Raw genomic sequence first — 16,080 nt, forward strand, 5'->3', positions numbered from 1 at the left:
GCAGGAATTTGGGAATTGATTAACCTGATGGTTCTTGCTTGGGATTTAGAATTTGACCACAGCACTTTAGCACCTATAATAGACCTGCTATTCATCAAACATTTGCAACTTTTTGCTAGTATTTCAAATTCCCAGGGCACCTGGGTGACTGAGTTGGTTAAACCTCCCAACTCTTTCTTTTTTTTCTTTTTTTTAAAAGATTTTATTTATTTGACAGACAGAGATCACAAGCAGGCAGAGAGGCGGGGGTGGGGGTGTGGGGGTGTGGGGGTGGTTGGGGAGAAGGCTCCCTACTGAGCGGGGCTCTATCCCAGGACCCTGGGATCATGACCTGAGCCAAGGCAGAGGCTTGAACCCACTGAGCCACCCAGGCGCCCCAACATCCAACTCTTTCTTAAGACAGTATTGATGTTGTCTGCTCAGAAAAGTTTAAAGCACAGAAGAAAGGAGAAAAAATTTTCCCGGGTGATAGTGAAGGGAGATCCCAGGATAACAGTAGACTCAGTAAGGAATTACATAGTTTGGGGCAAGAAGGCAAAGAGGTCCAGAAAGAACATATCTAAGACAAAAAGTGAACTTCCAGTTTTCCCACATTCTTGCCAACACTGGGTAATGGAGAAACAGCCCCTCTGGGAATTGTCTGTTATTATCGTTTGCCCATTTATCTGTTGGTTTTGTCATCTCTCCTCCATTAATATTTGTAAACAAGCTTTGTACATTAGAGAAAACATCCATTTCTGTCATATGTATTTTTCCGTCTTTTGATGTGTTTGTTTTTCCCCTTTGGAGAAAGGTTAAAATTTTCTGCAGTCAAATATATAAATCTCTAGTTTCTATATCACGCTGATAAAGGTAATTTGTATATCCGGACTGTGATACTGTGAATTAAAATTTGAATTGCAATAAATACTTATTTGGTCTTCAACCATGTTTATAGCACAGGGCTTTCTAAAATCCTTGGAATTTCCTAAGGGGCTGGAGGGATGAATGATAAAAGTGTCTTTTGTATGTTAATTAAGTAACTTTTGGAATGCCTTGGGTCACTTAACAAAGAGGGATGCTTGCCCAGGGAACTGACCAAGTGATTAAAGGGTTGGAACTTTCAGTTCCAAATTCCAAGAGGGGAGAGGGGCTGGAGGTTAAACGGATCTCCAATGGCCAATGATTTAATCCATCATTGCGTAAGCACTGGAGACATCATTTTTTTAAAAAAGATTTTATTTATTTGACAGTGAGAGAGAGACAGTAAGAGAGGAAACACAAGCAGGGGGAGTGTGAGAGGGAGAAGCAGAATTCCACTGAGCAGGGAGCCTGATGTGGGATCCCATCCCAGTACCCTGAGATCAGAACTTGAGCCCAAGGAGTTGCTTAATGACTGAGCCACCCAGGTGCCCCAAGGAGACATCGTTTTTTTGGTGCTTTTTTTTTTTTAAGATTTTATTTATTTATTTGACAGAGAGGCAGGCAGCAAGAGGGGGAAGCAGGCTTCCTGCTGAGCAGGGAGCCTGATGCGGGGCTCATCCCAGGACCCTGAGACCATGACCCGAGCTGAAGGCAGAGGCCCAACCCACTGAGCCACCTACGTGCCCTGAGACATCGTTTTTTTGTTTGTTTTGTTTTGCTAAAGATTTTATTTATTTATTTGACAGACAGAGACCACAAGTAGGCAGAGAGGCAGGCAGAGGGAGAGAGACGGGGAAGCAGACTCCCCGCCAAGCAGAGAGCCCAACTCGGGGCTCGATCCCAGGACCCTGGGATCATGACCCGAGCCGAAGGCAGAGGCTTTAACCCACTGAGCCACCCAGACGCCCTGAGACATCGTTTTTTAAAAAGCCAAAAGGACAGGGTTTGAAGAGCTTCAGGGATGGTGAACAGGTGGAGATTTGGGGAGAGCACTGCACTTGAAGAAGGTGTGGAAGCTCCCCTCATTTCCCCACACCTTGCTTATTGTGCCTCTTCCATCTGGTTGTCTCTGAGTTACATCCTTTTATAAGAAGCTGGCACTCTAGTAAGTAAAATGTTTCTCTGAGTTCTGTGAGCCCCTCTAGCAAATTAATCAAATCCTAGGAGAGGGTTGAGGGAGACCCTGATTTATAGCCAGCTGGTCAGGAGCACAGGTGACAGCCTGGACTTGTGATTGGTATCCTTTTGCAGGGAGTTGTTGGAAACTCCCTGCTTGTAGCCGATCAGTCAAAACAAAGGTAATCAACCTGCCATTGGGGTATGAAGTCAGGGATGGGGGGGGTTGCGCAACAATCTTGTGGGACTGAGCCTTCATTCTGTGCAAACTGATGCTATCTCCCAGTAGATAGTGTCAGAATCGAGTGGACACCAGTTGGTGTCCTAAGCTTTGGGGGTAACCTCCCTCCTATATTGGAATTGAGTCCAGAACCTCATTTAGGGACCCACAAAATGGTGGCCAGTCCATGGCACAAAACTAGTTGAAACCTAAATCAGTCCGTACTTATGAGAAATGCTTCATGGTTAAAGAAGCATCACACTAATCACAACCCTTCTTCACACACACACACACATACACACACACACATACACACTCGGCTTAGCTCCCCTTACCCTAGAAAACAGGGTCTGCTAGCCTTATAAGGAAATCCCTACATCCTAGCGAATCATGCCAAGTTTCCAAGCTGAGGCTTCTAATGACATTTCAGAATATCATTATAATACTCAATTTTGGCCAAACATCCCTGGGGAAGAGCCCTCCATTGTTTGTGAGGCATTGGACTCCCACAGTCCCTGGATGAATTTCCCTTGAGTGAAGAGTATCAGACTTGGTACTCAATTATTTTACTTTCTTTGACAATGTTTCTTAAGACTTTTACCTCTATCAGAGTATATTTCTCTCATCTTCACCTCCTCCCACCCAAGGTAAGGGGAGAGAGTCCCCAGGAAAAATTGAGTAGACTCACTATGCTCTGCAGTCATAAGGGCCCATCTGGGATGGTGGTCTTAAATTTATAGTCTTTAATCTCCCTTTTGTGTGGCATTCTCCAGTCACACTGAGCTAAGGTGCAGGCATGGAGACGGCAGTTGGGGTTTTAGCAGATGAAAGCAATAGAGTGAGGGGCAAAAAAGCTTCAGATGAGTCCAAGTCTGAGCTGAATAAGAAAATGAAGAAGAGGACTGGTAGGTTGGGCAAAGTCAGAAAGGTCAACCAGCTGGAAATCTTGATTAGATCATGAAACAGGTCTCGTGGGTGTATTTCAACAATGGAGCTTGAAGAATAGTCTGTTATGGTCAGAAACAGGATGGGTTAGCTATTCTGAAAGCCAAATGGCTACAATGGATAACATTGCTGAGGGTGTGACCAAGGGAGTCTGTGCTTGAGTTTGAGAAGGAAGGTAGAATCAAGGAGGAGGTCAAGTAACTAAGAGGTAAGCCCCGTTATTTTCTTGCTGTTTTCTTGGTGTTCTTAACAAGTTTCAGAATTTTTCTTGGTGTTCTCACATGTTTCTTTTATTTTTATTTATTTATTTTCCATATTTCTTTTAGTAGATGAGCTCTGGAATAATTTTGTGGAATTCTGAAGGGTCTGTTAGAATTTTCAGAATGTCATTAACAAGGCCGTAAATGTCCGGTAGAAAAGGCAACATTTCCTCTCTTCTCCAATAATGTGGTACTGCCCTGTGTCCATTTCTTCCCAGCCACATTTCTTAAAATAATAGTGTATACACATTATTTTATTTACTTATCTTTTGCTCTTCAACTCCTTTGGAAAACCTATGCTAAGGACAGATAGACTCTCTTCGGTCTTTATCTTCCTTTACATATTTACAGAGACTGAGTAAAATCAATTTTGGAAAATTATCAGTGACCAAAACGGATCCCACCTTTGCTTTCCTGGTGCTCAAATGCTAGTTTTCTTTTACTATAAAAACACACTTCTCAAAAGATCTCCTCCATCTCCACGGCTTTAACGACCACCTGTAATCGGAAGTGATAGTCATAATAGAGTAATAGTTGGTATCACCCAAGCACCAACTAAGTCAGAACAGGGCTCCAGCCAATCAGACAACTAGTCTGGTTGCACTGTGATGTTGGCTGAATATCGGCCCAACCTACAATATATAAATATTATATGACAATATGATGTCTGAGAGTTAAGAGAACAAACTGGAATCTCCAGTTCTAACTCTATTGCTTCCTGCTGTGTGACTTGGGACAAGTTACCTGTTTGCTCCAGTTTCATCTTCTAAATGAGGGATAGTAGAGTTCTTATATTGTAGGGTTGTTAGGAGAATCAAATGAGATGAACATGGAAAGCACATTTAGAACAGCCGGGAAAAAAAAAAAAAAAAAAAAAAAAAAAAGAACAGCCGGGAATACAATGAGCACTCAATAAATGAAAGCTGTTCTTATTCATTATTCTACAACTGTGTCTCCAATCCTGACTTTTGCCTCCCTGAGTTTTAAAGTTATAGATTAAGTGCCTTCCCCCCACCCTCAACGAGACCATGGTTGCTTGGGAAACCTATAGGTTCAGTATGATTATAGAAGCAGACTTGTAAACAAATCAGGGAAACAAATTTTGTATGTGCTTGATCACAAGTACTGGGTTGAATGGGGAAAGTAATAAAAACAGCAGTTATGTGAGATACTCATCGTGTATGGGGTGCCTCAGCCAGTTAAGCGCCTGCTTTTGGCTCAGGTCATGATCCCGGGGTCCTTGGATTGAGTCCCTCCTCAGGCTTCTTGCTCAGCAGGGCACCTGAGGTTCCCTCTGTCTGCCACTTCCCCTGCTTGTGCACTGTGCTCTCTCTTTGACAAAAAAAATAAATAAAATCTTAAAAAAACACAAAAAGGTGCTCATCCTGTAGCAGGTACTGGTATAAATTGCTCATATATGTGGGCCCACTTAATCTTAGCAACTATCCATCAAGTAAGTACTGTTCTTATTCTTACTTTATAATTAAGAAAACAAGCACAGAAGGGTCAAATGATTTGACCAAGGTCACATAGCTTCTAAGTTTTAAGTGATTCTGCCTCCACATTTTAAGGTCCTTGCACGCCACTCTACTGCCTCACCAAAGAGGAAGCAGTTATTTGTGACAAAAAGAGCATTTCTTACAACTCTTTTTACATGTCAGATCTATTACCCTCCAGATTTTACAATTCTAAGATATCCCCCGGAGGAAGCAAGCTGTGGACAATTGTTCTGCTAGTTAATATAACAGTATATCCTTTCTTGGTACCTGGGATCAGTGCCCTGATGGTGACTGACTTTTTGATCTCATATTTTTAAACATTTGATCCTTTTTTTTTTTTTAAAGATTTTATTTATTTATTTGATAGACAGAGATCACAAGCAGGCAGAGAGGCAGCCAGAGAGAGAGGAGGAAGCAGGCTCCCTGCTGAGCAGAGAGCCTGATGCTGGGCTCCATCCCAGGATCCTGGGACCATGACCTGAGCCGAAAGCAGAGGCTTTAACCCACTGAGCCACCCAGGCGCCCCTAAACATTTGATCCTTTATCATGAAAGATATATTCTTCACTTTAATGTATAAAGTTAGTTTTCTGAGACAGAACCATTTCTGTCTGCTCGGACAGCCCTGCTCATTGGCTAATTTTTTTAAATAAGATTTTGTTATTTATTTGACAGAGACAGAGAGAGAGCGAGAGAGGGAACACAAGCAGGGGGAGTGGGAGAGGGAGAAGCAGGCTTCCTGTGGAGTAGGGAGCCCAATGCGGGGCTCCAACCCTGAAATCTGGGATCATGACCTGAGCCGAAAACAGACACTTAATCGACTGAGCCACCCAAGCGCCCCTCATCGCCTAATTATGAAAGAGGAAATGAACATTGTTGGAACCAATGCCAAAGCTGGAGTCAAAGGAACCAACAAACTTGAATTATATTATGAGTAACTACCTTCTCGTCCCAGAACTCAGAGCAAGTGAACACACAGATATGTGTACCTGTGTACACAATGGTATAATAAATTTTGACCTGCCCACAAAGAAGTAAAAAAGTTCATAATTTTTACACTATATAATGAGAAATCTGCTATTTATGTTTCTAGCATTGATGACAGTCACTTAGCTTCACTGAGACCCAGTATTTGCTAAGAACTGGCACCTTTGAAACTGCCAAGGCAGTGTCTCCCAAACTTAAATCATCAGACACAAATTACAAATTTTCAAATAAGAGTATACTGGGCGCACTTTGGGGGCTCAGTCGGTTAAGGGTAGGCTCAGGTCATAGTCTCAGGGTCCTGGGATCGGGCCCCACATGGGGCTTCCTGCTCAGTGAGGAGTCCTTCTCCCTCTCTCTCTGCCCCCCTCTCTGGCTCATTCTCTCTCCCTCTCTCAAATAGATAAAATCTTGAAAAAAAAAAAAAGAGTACACTGGATGATCTGGAATAACTGTTTTATAGGAGAATTATCAATGTCAAGATAAGCCTAAAGGACAGCACCGGGTATTGTACCAAAGAAAGATTAACAGTATCTTGAATAAATTAAAATAATGGAACAGATGAGCCATCCTGATACACAGGGTGGAATTCAGAGCTTACGTTGCTATTGCCATATACATGATTACCATAGTTGTTTTGTAGTATATACTTATGAAATCTCATTTTTGTGTGAACCCATGTGAAAATGCTTCATTAAAAATAGTATCATAGTTAGGATTAAAAAAGTGAGAGTTTATACTCCCAAGTAGATGATTGCCCCAGGTTCCTTCTAATTTTATCATTCTATCGTTGACTGATTTTGTGTTTTTAAGACTCTAGTTCAACTTCACCAATCTTTATGAAGGCCTTTGCCAACTTCTGTAGCTCACTGGTTTCAGTATTCTTTATCCCTCCTGGATTAATTTTGGGCTTGGATCTCATCTCTGATAAAGGGTACATGACATCCCTATGGGATTTAAATCAGGAGGAAAAAGAAACCAGATTTCATGGACCATGGCAGCTTTAAAACCCTAGGGGCAGGTTTTATTTGATAAACACTCAGAGGTGGTTATTTGTGCTGTGCACATTTCACGGTCCAAAGATTAGAACAGCTCGCTCTGCCTCAACCTAGCCAGGCTTTGTGCCTATCTCTCCAATGGTGTGTGACTTCAGACAGGTTCTTTCCTGAGCAGCCCTCTTCCCAGCTAACCCGTGCAGATCCTGACAATCACACCTTTCCCTAGCCTCTCAGCCATGATGTGGGACCCCCTCCCAGCTATTACTAGCCCCAGGACACTTCATGATCTCTTTTTGGCTCCCCGAAGCCCTCTTCTCACCTTGTAAATAAAGCGTGACGTCTGTGGCTGCCAGGACTCTGACCATTTTTATGAAATCGATAGGAAATACATTTTTGCTTTTCCCAGGCTTGTAGACACTGACAATATTTGGTGACTGTCTTTGTGAACCAGCGTGTGGATGCATGTAGTAGTTTGCTGTTATGGCTTACAGGGCCAGGAATAAAGGAGACACCAGCCCTCAGCTTGGACACCTGTATGGAGTGGGACCTAAGTTCGCCTCTTGTATACCCAGCTGTGCAAGCAACCAGATCCTGTCTTTGGGTCACATGGTCTTCCTACTGCTCCAAGTATTAGAGATGGCCCAGGACTCAGAGGAAGGCTGGCAGTTTCTCAAGCACCTGCTCTTTTTCACTCTTATGGGAGCTGGATACTGGTTTGTGAGCTAGAAGTTTCAACAAGGGTGTATCTGAATAGAGAAAGGTTGTTGGAGATGAGAAACTAAAGGGTTTATTAACTCTATTACCATAGTAGCTTGAAAAGAAGGGGGCAGTCTTCCAGCTTGGACTGGAGGTAGGGGAGACATATCAAGAAGCAAACCCTCAACTTCTGTAGCTTGGATTTTCTGTTAGTACTTTATCAAATATTTTATTTTTTAAATGATTTTATTTATTTATTTGACAAAGAGAAAGAGATCACAAGTAGGCAGAGAGGCAGGCCGGGGTTGGGGGGGGGAAGCAGGCTCCCTGCTGAGCAGAGAGCCCCATGCGGGGCTTGATCCCAGGACCCTGAGATCATGACCTGAACCAAAGGCAGAGGCTTAACCCACTGAGCCACCCAGGCACCCCACAACTTATCAAATATCTTAGAAAAGCTGGTGAGTGGTGTAAATCTTCTGGGCTAGTGATAGGGCAGAGAGGTCTGAGCAAGTTCCTAGGATAAAGCCATCGCTGCTGAAGAATGGTACACTCTTGATGGAGGGATAAATTCTGTGGGATTTCTGCAAAGGTAAGGTGGGTGAGTAAATCCCATTCTCTTAGAGAGAAAGGGCAGAGACATTCTTCTGGGATCTGACTAGTCATTAAGTAGAAGACTCGTGCAGTGTTTTGTGTAATAGTTATCTATAATGAGAGCTGTACGAGGGATTATATAGTCAGGTAAGCAACTGAAGTAGAATAATCTAGAGTCTTAAAATAATAAGGAAAATTACCCTATGTCTTTCTGAGCACCCAAATCCCTGAAAAGGGAAATGCTTGTATGGGTTAGTTAGCTGCATCCCAAATCACATTTCCATGGAGAATCACATGCTTCCTAAGAACATCCTTATACCACAAGGTAATAAACTTCTCTGACTTCAGTAAAATTTTATATATCACTTCAAGCCATTTGTTTCCCTACAAAGAAACAACATATATCCCCTGTACAATAAAGCTAATAAAACCATGCTGAAATATAGATTCTAGGCTGCCAACTTCCTTTATACCAGTCTTAAAGTTGATGCACAAACAAATTAAAAAGGTATTGCAGGGACACCTGGGTAGCTCAGTTGGTTAAGCAGCTGCCTTCAGCTCAGATCATGATCTCGGGGTCCTGGGATCAAGCCCCACATTGGGCTCTCTGCTCAGTGGGGAGTCTGCTTCTCTTCTCTCTCTCTAATAAATAAATAAAATCTTTTTAAAAAAAAAGGAATTTTTAAATTCCTTTATTCCATATACATAAATTACTTCATTCCATATCCTAGAAACTTCTTCTAAGGAAATAATAAAACTATGTAGGGTTGGAAAAATATTCCATTCTTCTACATTTTTTGGTTCGTGTAATAATTACATTGACATAAGACAGATTAACAAGAAGAAAACACATTTAATTTTATATGTACTGCAGCCCCATAAAAATATGAGACTCAGAGAAGTGACCAAAGCAGGAAGCTTTCAGACAAACACAAATTTGTGTAGAATTGGCAAAACAACAGGGTTTGAACTTCAGAGAGCTAAATGGTGAAGAAGTAAAAGACTTGTTTGTATGACCTTCTCAGTCCAAAATTCACCGTCTCTGAGAAGGATGCCTTCCCCGCCCTGCTACGGGGAAGGTACCTTTCACATGGGATTATCACCTGCTTCCAGGAGGACAAGGGAGGGTAGGAGTGTCCTTCTTGCACAGCTGTTTCTCAAAAGCCTTTGATTCACAATAATCAATATGCCAAAGGGGCATATTTGGCGGTGGCATATTCTGTTCCCCTTCAACCAGAAAATGTTAAACCTGAGAATGACAAGAATCTGTCGTCTATGTTTGATAAAACAAGAGACACGGTCAGGGCTTGAAGGGAATACCCAGTACAGTGTGTGACCCGGGTGGGGCGGGAAGGCATTTCCAGGTTCAACCAGATGCACTCATGGCCTTGGGAAAGAGGCACGTGTAAGATACAATCATCACTGATGGGTCAAGGAGATCACTAGGTACTATTTTTAGAACTCTTTTAAGACCTGTAGGCCTGAGGCAGTCCTATGTTGGGGCACGCTTTGTATTCTTTTATGAGATCGTCAGTCAAGTGCAGCCATTTAAGAGGAGACCCAGACAATCAGGGAAAATTTACTCTATTCGTAGGTTCTAGAGAAAGGAGGCACAGCGTGTCAAACAGAGCCCCAGGGAAGACCATCAGAGTGGTCAGGAAGCAGAAGACTTGGAGGGAGTGGAAGGTCTAGGGCAGATCTTCCATTGGAGTTTTCAGGGAGCAAGGCAAGGCAGGGTAGGTTAACAGTTCAGGATTACCTAGTGTGCATAATTTGGTTGGGCTCTAACCTATAGAGATGGTCCCTCCTTGCCTAGTACCTGGCCTTGGGATGACTAAGGAAGAGGAATTTTGACTCCTGGGGCGATTGGGCCAACTACGGGAGGTGTGGCTGTGGATTTGGTGTTTGCACGTCAAGGACAGGCTGGGTCCTTGCTCTCTTTAAGAACTGGCTAGCCCCCAGGAGGGGCAGCAGCTTCCCAGCCAGAAGGTTATTTTTCATTTTTTAGTTTTAGTTTTAGGTGCTTTCTTTTGTTGTTTGTTTTTTTTTTTTGTTCTTTAAGTAATCTCTAGGCTCAGCATGTGGCTCAGACTCAGGGCCTTGAGATCAAGAGTCACATGCTCCCACTGGGCCAGCCACATGACCCTTCTTAAGGTGTCAAGATATAATACAGAGAAAAAGTTTAAAAATACGTACAACAGGGCATCTGGGTAGTTCAGGTCGGTTAAGCGTCTACCTTCAGCTCAGGGCTCAAGTCATGATCCCAACATCCTGGGATTAAGCCCCACATGGGGCTCCCTGCCAGTGGGAAGCCTGCTTCTCCCCTCGCACTCCCCCTGCTTGTGTTCCCTCTCTCGATCTCTCTCTCAAATACATAAATAAAATCTTTAAAAAATCTATGTACAACACAGGACACCCTACTATATATCAGTTGTTTATATATAACATTAAATTTATATGTGAGTTAAGGAACTATTGGCCAGTTGGCATATTATGTTTTGTTGCTATTTAATTAAACATTTATTTACTTTGCTTCTCAGGAATTTGGCAATGGGTAAGCTGTATCTTAGAGGTGTTTGCTTTTAGGTCTCAAATAGTTTTTAGATCTCTGAGAAGTTTGCAAGGCCTAGGGTAGCTCAGACTCCAGGCCATAACCTAGTTTACCAAATCTCCTGATGTCCTTTAATCTACCTTCACATTTTTTAGGAGGGATTGGTTGAGGTAATCTCAACTGTTGATGGATATGGTATCAGCCCTCCTCTCAGTAAGACCTGACAGATTCATCATTGACTAACGTACTTGCAATCCTTGGCTTGCTGTGATGTCAGGCGTCACCTGCTCTGACAGATAAAGCTGTCTGCTCTCCAGCACAGCAGGAGATATGTATTATTTGTGCCTTCCAGGCAAGAGAAGTTATAGCCTGGTTGCAGGCAGTCTCAGTAGAATTAAGAATCTACTGATGAGGGGTGCCTGGTTGGCTCAGCCAGTTAAGCCTTTGCCTTTGGCTCAGTTCATGATCCCAGGATCCTGGGATTGAGCCCCACATTGGGGTCTCTGATCAGTGGGGAGTCTGCTTATCCCTCTCCGTCTGCCCCTCTTCTCTGCTTGTGCTCTCTCTGACTCACCCTCAAATAAATAAAATATTTAAAAAACAAACAAAAATTCTCTCTCCCCCACTCCTTTTGCCCCTCCCCAGCCTGCATGCCCACTCTCTCTTTCAAAAAAAAAAAATGAGGGGGAGCCTGGGTGGCTCAGTCATTAAGTGCCTGTCTTTAGCTCAGGTCCTGATCCCAGGATTGAGTCCTGCATCGGGCTCCTTGCTCAGAGGGAAGCCTGCTTCACCCTCTGCCACTCTCCCTGCTTGTGTTCTCTCTCTCACTATCTCTATTGAACAAATAAATAAAATCTTAAAAAAAAAAAAAAGATGCAGTCAATCAGAACAACATATGTATCAAGGGTCTATCGTGTTTCAGATAATCTTCTTCTAAGACAACAGTGGGCAAAAGAATACCAACCCTCTAATTCTCCCTCATACAGTCAAGCTTTATAAAAGAATGACTCTTCCTGGCCATCGTTTCCTCAACCCAACGCCTCCACCACTCCACTGAAGTCCCTGTGCACCTCCACATCATTAAATCCAACTGGTACTTACTATCCTACCTGCCTCTAAACATTCCTTTCTGAAAACTCCCTACTGCTTTGCCTCCATGGATGCTGCTGCCTTGGTTTGCCTTTTTTTCCTCTGGATTTTTCTTCTGAGACTCATTCTTAGATTATTCTTTCCTTTTCTGCATCTTACATAGCTGTACTCCCCAGTTCTCTTTCATTTGTTTGCATTTTATTTGCTTTCTTCTTGGGGACTTCCTACACGTGCATGGATTCATTTAAGAAAGTATAAGGCTGATAACTACCAAATTATTTTTTCCAACCCACATCTCTTATTTATAACCATTTTCCTGCTTTAACATATCTCAATATAAACCCCTTGTCCTCAAGAAATGACAGATGTTGGTGAGGATGTGAAGAAAGGGGAACCCTCTTACACTGTAGTTGGGAATGCAAATTGGTACAGTCACTCTGGAAAGCAGGATGGAGGTTCCTGAAAAAGTTAAAAATAGAGCTACCTCATGACCCAGCAATTGCACTACTATGTATTTATCCAAAGGATACAAACATAGTGATCTGAAGGGGCACGTGCACCCCAATGTTTATAGCAGCAACGTCCACAATAGCCAAACTATGGAAAGAGCCCAGATGTCCGTTGACAGATGAGTGGATAAAGAAGATGTGATGTGTATACACACACACACACACACACACACACACACACGCACGCGTGCGCACAGGAATATTACTTGGCCATCAAAAAGAATGAAATCTTGTCACTTGCAACAATGTTGATGGAATTAGAGGGTAGTATGCTAAGCAAAATAAGTCAGTCAGAAAGACAAATGATTTCACTTGTATGTGGAATTTAAGAAACAAAACAGATGAACATGGGAAGGGAAGGAAAATAAAATAAGATGAAAATAGAGATGGAGAAAATCATAAGAGACTCTTAACTCTAGGAAACACCTGAGGGTTGCTAGAGGGAAGGTGGATGGGCAGATGGGGGTAACTGGGTGATGGGTATTAAGGAGGGCACTTGATGCAATGAGCACTGCGTTGTATACAACTGATGAATCACTGAACTCTACCTTGGAAACTAATAATACACTTTGTTAACTAACTTGAATTTAAATAAAGAAGTTTAAAAAAAAACCCATAAACCCATTGTCTTTATCACCCTTTTCTTTTTTCTTCGTTTGTTTTCTTTCCTGGTGATGAGATCACCATCAAGTTGTTTTCTTTCTTTCTTTTTTTTTTTTTTTTTAAGATTTTATTTATTATTTGACAGAGAGAGAGATCACAAGTAGGCAGAGGGGGAGGGGGAAGTAGGCTCTCCGAAAAGCAGAGAGCCAGATGCTCCCACACCCATTGTATGTCAGGCTCTCTGCTTAGCAGAGAGTCTGCTTGTCTGTCTCCCTGGGCCTGTCTCCCCCACTTGCGCATTCTCTTTCTCTCTCTCTCTCTGGAATAAATAAAATCTTAAAAAACAAAAACAAAAACAAAAAAACAGGTTTTAACGATCAGGCTCCTGCTTATACAGGAGATAGCTCTTCTCCAACCACCCCCTTTCTCCCACTACCTAAGTCACAGAAATGTCTACCTTCTGTACTACTTTAAACCTCTCAGTGTTTATTTGTTTTTTGTATGTTTTAAGATTTTACTTATTTGTCAGAGATAGAGACAGAGAGAATGCTCAAGGAGGGGTAGTGACAGGTAGAGCAGGGAGCCTGATGTGGGACTCGATCCTAGGAACCTGGGATTATGACCTGAGCCGAAGGCAGATGCTTAACCCACTGAGCCACCCACGCATCCCTAAACCTCTCAATCTATGCCATTCTTTCTGCCAAGTATATCCTTACCACTTTTCTTTTCCTTTTTTTTTTTTTTAAGATTTTATTTATTTGATAGATAGATCACAAATATGCAGAGAGGCAGGCAGAGAGACCGGGAGAAGCAGGCTCCCTGCTGAGCAGAGAGCCTGATGCTGGGCTGGATCCCAGAACCCTGAGACCATGACCTGAGCCAAAGGCAGAGGCTTAACCCACTGAGCCACCCAGGCACCCCTCCTTACCACTTTTCACTCCTAATTTCTGTTAATGTAAGCAAGAGGACTGAGAGGAGGCAGAAGCGGAGCTTCGAAATGCTAGTAATGTTCTATTTCTTTTTCTTTTTTTTTTAAGAAACACTTTTTTTTTTTTCAAAGATTTTATTTATTTATTTGAGAGGGAGACAGAGAGACCATGAGAGGGGAGAAGGTCAGAGGGAAAAGCAGACTCCCCATGGAGCTGGGAGCCTGATACGGTGAGAGACTCGATCCCTCCTGGGACTCTGGGATCATGACCTGAGCTGAAGGCAGTTGCTTAACTAACTGAGCCACTCAGGTGCCCTCTTTCTTGATCTTGGTGATTGTCATACAGTCTTGAAAATTCTCAAAGTGTCATTTGTGATTCATGCACTTCTCTCTATGTGCATAATATTTAAATATTTAAATATTTTAATACTAAAAAATTATTTAAAACTTAATAATATTAAGCTCCTGGGTATTCTGTTCTGGAAAGCCTTCTTTGGAACTTCAAGGCTAATTAAAACAACTTCCTCCACACGTATGTCTGTGTACTTATGCCGAGTTGTGTGTAATTGTGGATTGTTAGCCTCTCTCTTTTCTAAGAGCTTTTTAAGGGGTGCCTGGGTGGTTCAGATGGTTAAAGCCTCTGTCTTCGGCTCCGGTCATGATCTCAGTCAGGGTCCTGGGATTGAGCCCCGCATTGGGCTCTCTGCTCAGCGGGGAGCCTGCTTCCTCCTCTCTATCTCTACCTGCCTCTCTGCCTACCTGTGATCTGTCTGTCAAATAAATAAATAAAATCTTTAAAAAGAAAAAAAAGAGCTTTTTAAGGTGTTTCTCATTAACTTTGTAGCATGAGTACCCACCAACGTGTTTGTTAAAATAGTAGGTGCTCAAAAGATAGATGATACAGAAACGGAAGTCTCCTTTCCCTCTGCTTTGAAGGAAACATGGCCAGCTTGACCAGTCACTGTCACTGGAAAATGGAATTCGATTCCTGAGTTTTGAGATAGAGCTTTGATCCCACCAAAATCAACAGCTTTTACTGGAAGCTGAAGAGTTCAGCTAAAGCTGATGGAGACTCATGATGGAAATGTCAGGAATAGACAGATGCAAAGCCTAGAACAACAGAGATGAGAATTGAGGTGATTCAATGACACTGAGTTTAGAGGACAAACAGGACAGACATAAGCCAAGGGGGTATTGATGATGGTGAGAAACACACCGTTGACTTTGAGTTTAGAGTTTAGAATTGAAGTGCTGGTAGGTTCCTGCATGAGTCACACTGGCTTATGGGATCCAGGGATGGAGGGACAGGTGATTAGGGAAGGATGGGAGCCACTAGGTGAGACCTAGGGGCTCAGATGCAATGTATTTCTCTCAAATAGAGCTGTCTTTGGCTAAGTTGCTTTTAATTCACTCTGCCTTTGCAACATTCATGTCTAATCACTCATCTCTTCAAAGTCCATAAACTGGTTCATACCTCTCATTTCTAATTCCTACTGATGCCACCTTAGTAGGGACATGCTTTGAACAGCCCAAAAGATATTTGAGGCAATTAAATTGTCCCTCTTTGGGGAATTCAAAAAAAATGCCAAATAGCCATAATGTTCACGAATAAAAAAAAATAGAGAGGATGGGAACATTCTTGAGGGATTATATGCAAGTTCAAGTATTATGAAAGAGAAAGTTGGAGTAAGCTGAAGAAGTCAGCTAGAAGAGAGGGGAACAGGGGGGACACCTGGCTGGCTCAGTCACTGGAGTGTGACTCCTGATCTTAGGGTTCTGAGTTCAAGCCCCACCTCGGGTGTAGAGCTCATTGAAAAAATAAAACCGTAGGGGCGCCTGGGTCGCTCAGTGGGTTAAAGCCTCGGCCTTTGACTCAGGTCATGATCCCAGGGTCCTGGGATTGAGCCCCACGTTGGGCTCTCTGCTCAGCGGGGAGCATGCTTCCTCCTCTCTCTGACTGCCTCTCTGCCTACTTGTAATCTCTGTCTGTCAAATAAATAAATAAAATCTTTTAAAAAAAAATAAAAATTAAAATAAAAATTAAAAATAAAACCTTAAAAAAAATAAATAAGGGATGTGAACAGAGGGAGCCCTTAGGGGAAAAAAAGGAGAGTCAAAGAGAGACAGAGGCCATGTGATCCCTGATTCTCCAGAACCCTATCAATTCCTAGTAAAACCATCTCACTTTTC

At 42.6% G+C, this 16,080-nt stretch overlaps 1 protein-coding gene across 1 annotated transcript in view; it reads left to right on the forward strand.

Moving 5' to 3' along the window:
- The first annotated feature begins 3,167 nt into the window (after positions 1 to 3,167).
- The window catches only part of LOC111142053 (ribosomal modification protein rimK like family member B), a 158,493-nt gene continuing 145,580 nt past the window's right edge, over positions 3,168 to 16,080 (forward strand). Inside the window, exon 1 of the mRNA XM_022494992.1 lies at positions 3,168 to 3,392. The gene's annotated coding sequence lies outside the window, so the exon portion shown is untranslated. The remainder of the gene's footprint in view (positions 3,393 to 16,080) is intronic.

Source organism: Enhydra lutris, unplaced genomic scaffold (genome assembly GCF_002288905.1).
Source record: "Enhydra lutris kenyoni isolate GAN:26980312 unplaced genomic scaffold, ASM228890v2 scaffoldscaffold7, whole genome shotgun sequence".
Lineage (NCBI taxonomy): Eukaryota > Metazoa > Chordata > Mammalia > Carnivora > Mustelidae > Enhydra > Enhydra lutris.